Below are 7,004 nucleotides of genomic sequence, written 5' to 3' on the forward strand. Positions count from 1 at the left end.
AAATACCAGGGCCTCAGAGAGGAACTGGAGAAGGCCTGGAAGGGGAATACCACAGTGGTGCCTGTGGCGATCGGGGCCCTCGGGGCAGGCACCCCCAAACTGGAGGAGTGGCTCAAACAGACCCCAGGAACAACATCACACATCTCAGTCCAGAAATGTGCAGTTCTAGGCACAGCCAAGATACTGCGCAGAACCCTCAAGCTCCCAGGCCTCTGGTAGAGGACCCGAGCTCAGAGGATGAAAGAGAGAGAGACCACCCACGGAGGGTGAGAGGGGAATTTTTTTTTTTTATCTCAGTGTCCTTAAAATAAATTATGCCTCTTCAAGCAGAAACATCATACTCCACTGGTTTGCTTGTAGTCATGTCCTATTCCACATATTCCACATATCGGATTGGAGTCTCGATTAAGGAATTTTTTTCAAAGAGCAGTATAAGGGCTAAATAATATATTGTATTTTCAAAATGCATCTCATGAAGAACCACTTTGCGAGCAATTGCCCTCTCCAAGTAATGTACAGTCACATTCAGTAAACTTGAATATACATTCTTATGAGGCTTGTTTGTCAGATAGAGAAGTGATTTTTGAAAATACCAACCTTTAAGCAGACATTAAACTTTTTTAATAAATCCATATTTCTGTATAAAAATATTTTTTATTGGTCTGATGTAATATTCTAATTTTAGATGTGTTTTCATCAGCTGTAACAGAAAAAAAGCTTGAAGTAATCAGTCTATGCATAGTTAATAGTTAATCAATGTTCTTTTCTCAAAATGAGTTTTCATGATGTAAATTGAAAGAACTTGTTAAAGCAAATACATTTGATGTTTCAATAGATGTATTTATCACATGAAGAGTACAATTACTCTTTTAGAGGTCCAGACTTTGCTCTGAGTTCTTTGCTTATGTGTGCTCTGTTTATCAGCTGGCTTCAGGTTTAGTCTTATCTGTGGTTACCCTTCTGGTAGCCATGTAATTGCCTGGTTCAATGGCATAGCCCACAGTCCAAGTCTAATTAAAATTTATTGTGTCCATTTAAAAAGAACCAGATTTGTTCCAGCAAATCTCTGTTTTATGACATGAAAAACCTTGAGCATGACTGATGAAGAATGTTGTTTTTGCTTATAAACTCTCTTATAGAATTTAAACATTTAAAATAGAAATTTCACATTTTTAATAAACCCACAAGAGGTTGTATTCTAGTTCAAGTAAAACATTTATTGCTACAGTTAAATTTTTGTTCAACATAATTATAATGTTTATCTATCACTTTTTCATCTAAATGTTGCCAGTAACGTTGGGTTGACTTTGCTGTGCTGTGAAAGACTTGGTATAAATAAATTTAAAAAGTTCTGCATTTCTGATTTTCTCGTTTTAATAAGCTCCTCCTGCATTGTACTTTTTTTTGGTCCTTATTTTAATCCCACCTAATGAGGAGAACTGTACTGAAAAATACTGAATAGGGGGGCACTACAATGTATTTGTCCCAAAAGGCACCAAAAAGGCACCAAAAAGGCTGGTGGTGTCTCAGATACTCAATGTGCAGAAGACCCAGCAGTTACAGAAATAACTGTGTGGAGCTGTGAATACCACATTTTCTCTTGCATAGAAATAATCTTGCTAGGAGAATCGGGAATTTGTCCTAGAGACCTCGACCATACAACAGTAATACATCTGCTCATCAGGTGGTTACGTTACAAACAGCGTTTTATAGCCTCCCACTATGCACCCTGATTTTCACAAAGAAAATGAAGGTGGTTTGTATAAAAAGCAATTCTTTATTTTTCCCTTTGCATCCCCAAACATATTTAATGGCCTATTAAAATTCTGACGCTTATAGCGCACTGAGGAAAAACAGTTACAGTATGTGGCCCAAATAATTGTGTGAGGCTATGCTGGATTTCAAAATGGCATTGACTGGGAAATGTTACTGAATTCAAATAGAGAAATAAAAGATCAACCATTAAAGTAAATAAATAAAATAAAAAAAATAAATAAAAAACGTACAGCAGAAATGTATGCATACAAGACAATCACTCAGGAGCGTCCTCAACAAGTCCAGGCAGCAGTAATCACATGAAGGGCTGGCTGCACCATCAGATGTGAACTTGTCCACTTCAGGTGTCACCAGTGTGGAAGAGTAAGAAAGACGACACAAGATCACTTTAAGCTTCAGCTGAGACCTACACCGTAACAAAAAGCACCAAAACTACACATATCTATAAACCGTAGCATCTTAAAGCGTGAGTGTGAGTGGAGCCCCCTAGTGGTCGGCCACAAGTGCACTCTTTTGATTTGTTGAGATATAAAAAAGTCTGAAGAATTTGCATTTTCACAATTTTGTTTACATTTCCTCACTGATACATACTTGTATTCAAAGTTTAAATGGCTTCACCATGTTAATACTCTCCTTATTGTATTAAAAAAGTATGTTGACATGTACGTTGAAAATTTCATCATATTTTAAAAAATGTAATATCAAATTTACACAACAAATCCTTCCTAAGACATTAAATGAGTTCACAAATTATGTTATTGGTAAAGAAATTAAACCGCACAGACAATAACTACTGAACACACCGACAGGAATTTATTATTATATGTTTTGTGGAAAAGCTATTTTGTTTGGTCTTGACAACTTCAAGACGTCTATTCAAATGCCTTGCTCAGCTGTGATTGTGACCCGTTCTGCCACACAAACTGCCTTCGAATCTTGAACACTAAATCTGGAGGACATTTCTATGAACTAACTTTCAGTATTTCCAATAGATTTCTGATTGAACACAACTGAAGTGATTTCAGCAGGTTTACTTTCTTTGAAAGTAAACTAGGAAGTTTCCTTTGTGGTGTGTTTGAGTCTGTCATCCTGCTTGGAAATCTGCACTTATTTCATCTTGAATTTTGTCAATATAAATGTAAGAGACATATCTACTAAGAACATATCTTGCTCACCTGTAGAATAGCTTTGTCCTTGTTAAGTGTTTGCTCATGCAGGAAGGTTTTCCTCCTTTGTTTCATATATTTCACATTTATGTAGACATTTGTTGTTTGATTTGATTGATTGACTGATTAATTGATTACCAGCCAGCTGCAGCTTATTTTTAGGCATTCCTGTCCATATTGAGTGTATTTTCTGCTTAACTCCTAGTCAGAATAATTTGAAGATTAGGAATCTTTATTAAGAGCAAGGAAGGAAAATGAATTTGACTAAATTAGATATAAGCGTACTGACTGCTCATTTCTATTTTAAAGCATATTGTGGTGAATGTGGATTTAGTTGTGACTTGGTGCGATTTAGTAATAAAACAAAAGAAAATTGGATTGAATTGACTTTTTATTTTGATGCAGTCTTGTTGAGAGCAGAGTAAGTCGATCAAAGGGACTTGTTACCTTTTGCAGAAGAACATGTATATGTGAGCACATTTCTACTTGGGTTGAGTAGCAGAATGACTGGAGAAATCAAAGTGAATATTATATGAAGTTCATAAATTATACATAATTATGCATCAAATTATAATTCCCCATCATCTCTTGTAAAGGATGATTACATAATGCACTGTAAATAACTTCCTGGAAAATCGAGCGCAACGATGGGGAAGAAAAATGAACTTGTATAAATAGGAGAAAAGTTTTATGATGTCCTCAAAAGCACATTCACTGCAATGTACATTATTTAAATATGTTTAATCATGTAAAGATTTCTGTGTTTGCACGAAAGGGACGCAGTATGCTCAACACCGCTAAAGCAATCTGCAGCTTGCTTAAAATATGTAAATTCTGGAACTGTAATTTTTAGCCTAAATGTTAGTAACAAAATAAAAATGATGCATGTTCCTTCTACGACTCTCCCAATTTTTAATGAAGCTGTAGCCGCTTTTGTTTTGTTGCTTTTGGAGTCATTTCTAGTGATCACAAGGAAACAATCTGTTTTAGGTTGAAATAACCAACCACAATAATTTATTAATTTATTAAACAACATGCAGTATGCTGAGAAAACAAGGATTTCCCAGAATAATTTTGTATTCCCAGAAAATCAAGCTTTTTTTTTTTCATAGAATAAGGAGAGATTCGAGTTGATCTCATGAAAAACCAATTACCAGGTAATATGATTAGAATGTTTGCTAAAAAAAAAAAAAAACTGTTAGGCTATTTTTTGAATTTGCTACATCTGAGGCATAAAACATGTCCTTGCAACTATGTGGCTCAACAAAACAAGCAGAAAGTCATTTTAGATTTTTTTTATTTTTTTTTTTATCATCTGGTACCAGAAGTCTATACTCACTCAAAACTGCGGATCAGGGGAAGACAAGGAGTCATCTGCCATATGTTGCACTCTACCTGCCTTCTCGTAGTGTAGCGTGCAAATTAAATATTATCCAGCAGCACGTGATTGCTCTTTGATCTGTGTTAATAAGCTGTCATGTTTTGTAATATAATTAGCCCATAAGAGGATCACTAACACCACCAGTAGAATTTGGTCTTGATATGAAAACTTTGGAAATTGGTTGGCAATTTAATCATGTGATGAATGTAAATATTTTCTCAGTAGATTATGAAGACAAATAAGCTGCATACTTTCACTATGAAGTGTGATAATTCTTGGTCTCTCCACTTCTCTTTTCTACGCTTCTGGAGTCTCCCTGAGGGAGGGACTACTGCTCTGTCCTACTTTTTAAACCCAACATAATCATCCCATAAAGTCTGCAGCTTAAATGACCTGCTAGAAGGCTTTTCTGTGCTTGATTAATAGTAATCAAGTTCTCAGTCTGCAATCCTTCCCTCAAATGCTTTGTGTCTCCTTTGTGTTTTTGTAACACTCACCTGAACCTCACCTTTAAACTTCCCCTTGCAATCTCTCTTCCCTACATCACCTACCAAGAATATACATTCTCCTCCATGCCTGTCCACTCCAGATCCTTGTTCTGGTCAGTCACTGCAGTTAGTGCTCGCTTTAAAATCCATGTGCAGACATGTGAATGAATCCCAGAGAACAAACAATCTATCTCTTATCCAAGCCATGTCAGAATCTTCAGTTCTTCTCCTCTTGTTGCAAACCTCCAAGAAAGATGGGCAATAAATCATGTTCCTTCATCTAGATTCAAACTAATCTGCCCTTCTGTGTCTTAGATTCCTAGTGTTGATGCTGCAAAGGAACAATATTAATATTAAGGTATATTTAAAAGAACCATTTCTAAATTCAGTCAGACTAAAATGAAATACTTCATGTGCATAGTTCACGACCAAAACAGTGTAAATTATGCTCACTGCTCCATCAGGAACTAAATCTTGCTCATTCATCACTCTCTGTCTGAAATTCAATTTTCACATTTATATTTGTCATAATGTTGTTCATCTTCCATTCCCTCGCAAGTCATTTACTGAGATCAGGACGACATGCACTCTGTTATTTTGTTGTTTTATGTTGAACGTTAAAGAAAAAAATATATTTTTCAGGCCAATGTTCTCAACAGAGTGAACTCCACTCATGACCACATGCTCAGGACTTCATTTTCTTCTCAATAAACTTCTTAATGTTTCACCATCAGTTTGCACTTCTGCATATCAAGAAAAAAAAATCTACACATAATTTAATAAGGAATAGACTGGTATGCTGCAATTTTATACATGGGAACAAAATTATTTGTTTGCCTGTATGAAATGGAAATGGCAAAACTGTGACATTTAGCTATGACATAGGGATATAAATTGGTGAAGGGACCTCTGCTCATTAACAAAGCATATATTTCAAAGGCACACCTTGAATCCTGTTTTTGTCATGTCATACAGATTTAATATTTCAAGAGCTTATCACCCCAAACTGATCTACTTTAACGTCATCTGACAGAATCTGAACATATCCTGAATTTCTAGATACCAACATTAGTCTTTCTTTGCATTATTGCTTTAAGAACATGGAGGATGCCAAAATGTTCACATTCACCGTTAGTAGATTAAACATTTGCCGTGCTCAAAATTCCTGTTCAAACTTAATGCCATTAAGTGCTGAATAAATGGACTGACTCATTGGGAATAAGTTTGGTCTAAAACATGTTTTGCGCTCATTTATGTTTATTAAGAATTACACTTAGTATAATCAGCTAGTGCTGCCTTTTCTCCGTTCCATCATATTACTTGCCATGTTTTTCAACACCGAGCTTTCCATGGCATCAGAGGGTAAGAGCTAATTACAGCCTCTCCTTCAAGCTTTGATTTTACAGGGAGCATCTGATTGTCTGACCTCCAAAGTATGCAGCGAGCCAGGAGATAGCAGCACATTGTGTCCTATAATTAGTGGTTCTTCTGCATGTTGAAGTGAATAGATATCCCAGTTCACCAGGAGACAGCCAATTAACGTTCTCCTTTTCCATCTGCAACAGGATACTGGGCTTCTAGAGGGAACGATTTGCCTCTTTGTTCTGAACGTATTAAGACAGCCAAGTTTGTATAATACTATCGTTCACCCTTCTGCACTTTCCCCCCACCCCAAAACCAAGCTTTATGTCCTGTTTTCATCCATTCATTTATTTCAGTCTAATCCTTTCCAGTTGTGCAGTGGGGCCAGCGTCTTTTTCCAGCGCCTAGCAGGTGAGAGGTGCAGTGCACTCTGCACAGATGACCAATCCATCACAGTATTGTAATGGACTGGTGGTGGTGAGGTGTGGTTTAGGCTGAGCTGCTTGTAAGAAACAGAGAATGTGACAAGTGAGAATGATTTACACAATTGCATTTTATTTATAATTTAAATAAAGAATTTATTTATTTATTTATTTTCCAGAACTAAAAGGGAACACAGGTTGCTCTATTGGTAACACATTCTTCAACATGTCTCTTATTTTATTGGTTTCTTATGGTCAAGTTCTGGTGACCTAAGCACCTTTCTGAAATCATACTACCTTGTTTTGAAAACAAATTTACCAGTACCTGTATAAAATGATTAAACCCAATTTTATTGGCATCTGTAAATTGAACTTCAGCCATTTTAAATAACGTACATGTCTCAAAACA

The sequence above is a fragment of the Poecilia formosa genome, unplaced genomic scaffold (assembly GCF_000485575.1).
Source record: "Poecilia formosa unplaced genomic scaffold, Poecilia_formosa-5.1.2 Scaffold44, whole genome shotgun sequence".
NCBI lineage: Eukaryota > Metazoa > Chordata > Actinopteri > Cyprinodontiformes > Poeciliidae > Poecilia > Poecilia formosa.